The sequence below is a fragment of the Macrobrachium rosenbergii genome, chromosome 1 (assembly GCF_040412425.1).
Source record: "Macrobrachium rosenbergii isolate ZJJX-2024 chromosome 1, ASM4041242v1, whole genome shotgun sequence".
Lineage (NCBI taxonomy): Eukaryota > Metazoa > Arthropoda > Malacostraca > Decapoda > Palaemonidae > Macrobrachium > Macrobrachium rosenbergii.
In genome coordinates, this window is record NC_089741.1 from 45,896,858 (window position 1) to 45,901,775 (window position 4,918).

Here is a 4,918-nt window from a genome sequence, read left to right on the forward strand (position 1 = left end):
TTCCCATAGTCAGTCTTGTGACTTTCTAACATCAGTCTAGTAGCTACGATGTAATCACAGTTATCTGCCACAATACGAGAGAGAGAGAGAGTCTGTTGGCCGCGAGTTCGAATCTCCGACCGGCCAATGAAGAATAAGAGGAATTTATTTCTGGTGATAGAAATTCATTTCTCGCTCTAATGTGGTTCGGATTTCACAATAAGCTGTAAGTCCCGTTGCTAGGTAACCAATTGGTTCTTAGCCACGTAAAATAAGTCTAATCCTTCGGGCTACCCACCCCTAGGAGAGCTGTTAATCAGCTCAGTGGTCTGGTTAAACTAAAATATACTTAAGAGAGAGAGAGGGGGAGAGGGAAAGAAATACAGTGTAGAAAAAAGATCAAAAGGCATAATTCGTCCCTGATTAGGTCAGCATCCTTTACTGATGTTGATGACTCATGTAGCTTGTGTAAGAAGTCTTTTTTTTTTTTTTTTTTTTCTATGTGGCGAGAGAGAACGACCTCTTATTCCTCCTTCTTCTTTGTCTCTGTGGTCGTTAGGGCAAGATGACGGAGTGAGGTCGTTCTTCAGAAATTCCTGTGGGCCAATAATCTTGGATCCTCGGGGTTTTAGGCGTCGGGTTTATTTGGTACTTCCTCTTCTTCTTCTTCTTCTTCTTTGCTTCGTCTTCTTCTTCTTTTTTCTTCTTCTTCTTCTTCTTCTTCTTTCTTCTTCTTCTTCTTCTTATTATTATTATTATTATTATTATTATTATTATTATTATTATTATTATTATTATTATTATTTTTCTTTTAGTTATTATTATTGTAATTATTATTGTATAATAAATAAAATAATAATAATAATAATAATAATAATAATATTATTATTATTATTATTATTATTATTATTATTATTATTATTATTATTTCTTTGGAAAGAATGGCTGTGAACGAATAAATAATTAAGTAATACTTAACTGACTTACAATGACTTGGAAACTCGAAATTTTTTTAAAAGCCATATATTAATAACAAATGTCCTTCAGTGTAGTTACCGAGCTTTCACTTCATTTCGCATCATAGCTCCAGAAACAGAAACTAGCTCTAAAGCAGCCCGGCGACTGGTTCTCTTCTGCCCCACTCGGAATCACAGTAACTATCTCCTTTCCTTCATGCCGATTTCGAGACCAGACTTAATAATAATTTCACGATCCATTTTACGAAAAGTTGTTGCTAAAATTTGTAAACACTGCACCGAAGTGGTGAAATTGGCACTGGGCCACAATTAGACCTTATAGTCAGTGGAATTTATGAAACAGGATTATGGAAATCATTCTGTCCTCTCAGTGGTACCTTGCTCTCTGATTCAGTGGGTGATCCTCAGTTTTCGTACCGTAGACTCAGTGAATGCTATTTTTCCTTTTCCCCTGTCATTTGATTATAGCTCTTGTTAAGAGGTGAGAAAGTCTGTTTTTATGAATAAGTAACTTTTATAATCTGGTAATAATGGCAAAATCATGTATTAAAACAGAAACTTCAGGAGAAGTCTTATGAATGAATTTTCTCTTGTGTATTTCATTTCTGCCATGAGCTTTTCATATTGCAGAGTGCGTCATTTTTAAACGGGTGAAGCTTAACATGAGCTTTTCATATTGCAGAGTGCGTCATTTTTAAACGGGTGAAGCTTAACATGAGCTTTTCATATTGCAGAGTGCGTCATTTTTAAACGGGTGAAGCTTAACAGCCTAAGAGAAAAAATAAGGCTTTTTTACCGCAACAATGAAAATGCTAAGTAACGTATCAAAAATCTAATTCCTTTTTATGAATAATATCTTTTTTTACGATTATTCTTACTTTATGTTTGGGTCTTTTAATGTGATCCCGGACTGGGTGCAAAATATAGCGAGGGCTTGAGCATGGCAGGGGGTCCGAATAAATTTTATGAAATGGCTGCAGATGAATTAGCATTTGGCAGCAGCTATTACCTTCACCAAGAGCTGATTTGAATGATTACGAACTTTTAGTTATGTTATTGTTCTTATAAGTAATTTTTAGACGTACTTTTTCTTTCATAAGTTTAAAGCTTTGGTAAAACAGTGCTGGTCTGTAAGTGAAAGACAAAATCGAAGGTGATATCGTCATATTATCATAGTCTTTAATGAAGGGTAGGCTTAGACCCTCGGCCTATCGAAACTGTATAATGGTTTGAATTGTTGCCAGAGTTAAGCCTCCTCCTCCTCCTCGTCCTCTTCCTCCCCCCCTTGCCCGCTACAGTGCACAACGATAACGACCAACCTCTAAAAAACCGAAGAAAAAATTCGTAAGCTTAAAATGTGAGAAAGGTTTGTTGTTTTTTATTCTGAAGCCTAAAAATAATGGCACCGCTGCAGCAGACTTACGCCTAATAAAATACGAATCTTAATATTAAATGTGAAGAGGTTTTTGTGAACACGGCCGAAATAAGAAACTTCTGTCCAGCGTAAATGACCCATCATTGGATTTTCTGTTCGAGTGGTTTGTAGGCTATCAAAAAAGACTCATTCTTAATATGTCGTCGATGATGTAAAGGATGGGATGGGATGAGATGAGATTCTCTGTAGGCCTATAGGCCTAAGGTATCAGAGTGGTAGGAGATTATAGTACAGAATATTTTGGTTGTTTCTACATCGTTCTGGCTGAAGCGTAGTACCTTGTCTTACTGAAGCGTAGTAGCTTGTTCTTACTGCAGTTTAATAGCTCGTTCTTACTGAAGCATAGTAGCTTGTTCTTACGAAAGCGTAGTAGCTGCTTCTGTAAGGGTTTGTTCTTACGGAAGTGTAGTGGCTTGTTATTACTGAAGCGTAGTAGCTTGTTCTTACGGAAGCATAGTAGCTTCTTCTTACTGAAGCGTAGTAGCTTGTTCGTACTGAAGCTTGGTAGTTTGTTCTTACAGAAGCGTAGTAGCTTGTTCCTACGGAAGCTTATTAGCTTGTTCCCACTGAAGCGTAGTAGCTTGTTCTTACTGAAGCGTAGTGGCTTGTTGTTACAGAAGCGTAGTAGCTTGTTCTTACTGAAGCGTAGTAGCTTGTTGTTACAGAAGCTTAGTAGCTTGTTCTTACTGAAGCGTAGTGGCGTGTTGTTACAGAAGCTTAGTAGCGTGTTCTTACTGAAGCGTAGTAGCTTGTATTTATCACTATTTAATAAATGTTGTTCATTCTTTCAGCTGAGGGGTAATTTCAACTCCCCTGTAACAGGACTATATACTATTGTACTTTTGACCGTTATTTTATTTAGGCCTATTTCCAGATTAATCCGATCTGCTTCTGTTGGCCTTGGCGTGAAAAAATGAACGTCGTTCCAGGGTGGTGCGTCATAGTCCGGGGTTGGGGAGGGGAGGGGAGGGGGGAGGAGTTGTGTTATGAGAGCCAAGGAACATCATATAAAAAAACTTCCTGAGTACCGGAATTCTAACACCGTTTTTTATATATATATACATATATATATATATATATATATATATATATATATATATATATATATATATATATATATATATATATATATATATATATATATATATATATATATGTATGTATATATGTATATATATATATAAAGTATATATATATATGAAATGTGTATATATATACATATATATATGTATATATATAAAGTATATGCATATATGAAATGTGTATACATACACACACACACACACACACACACACACATATATATATATATATATATATATATATATATATATATAATATGTAAACCATAAATTACCAGAATTTTGTTTACATTTTGCGGTATATGAAAGAGAAATGTACTTTTAATATTATACGCGTCACTCGTGATAACTTATCTGTGGGAATATAAATGCATTCCACTTTAAAGACAAGATCCATAAGAATGTATTTAACATAAATTTTAAAAACCAAATAAGGAAATAAAAGATGGTAGAGATAAGTTAGTTTTTTCACTATGTTGGGAATGTTTAAAAATATAAAAAAATTAGTTCTTTATAGAAGAATTTTTTAAAAGAAAAGATACTGTAAAAAATGTCTTTCCTTTCCTGATATTAAAAGGCTCAGTAGCTAATTACGTAATGGGTCGGAATTTCGTATTCATGTTAATCTTCAAGGAGGACAACCTGTTTCTTCATATAGCCGCCGGGAAAAATATGACGAATAAATATTTCACTTAATTAGCATTAACTGGAAAAGTATGAAAAGCAGGATAACATTACAATTCTCTTATGTATGTATATCTATATATAGATATACAGTATAGATAAATAAATATATATATATATATATATATATATATATATTATATATTATATATACAGTATATATTTATAAATACATATATATATATATATATATATATATATATATATATATATATATATATATGTATATATATATGTGTGTGTGTGTGTGCCTGTGTGTGTGTGTATCCTAAAATTCTTAAGCGGGGACTGAGTGCATAGTGTTTCCTTGTTCAGATATTGCAATCCACAATTCTGCATCTCTCACAACAAAGGTTCTCGTTGATTCCGACATAACTTCCTTTCTAATTGTTATGGCCTTGTTCACCTGTTAAGTATAAGTTTCCTCCCTGCATAGTCATCATACCAATTTTGTCTCGCCTTTTTTTTTTTTTTTTTTTTTTTTTTTTTTTTCTTTTTGGTAGTCCTTGAAGCATTACAGCTTTATTACTACCATAGGAATGAATTGAGAGTGAAATTTATTGGAGGACTATCATAAAAATTAATATTAAAATGGCGTAAAGCTTTCAAGTCATTCCTGACCAAGCATAATTCTACAGTCAGATTTATTTTGGGGTCTGGGGCCTCCAACGCCAAATCTTGGAAAGTTAGTCCAGCTATTTTAAAGAAACTTGTTTAATTCATCATATTTCGCGTTCCTTATAACGGAATGAAGGCAAATG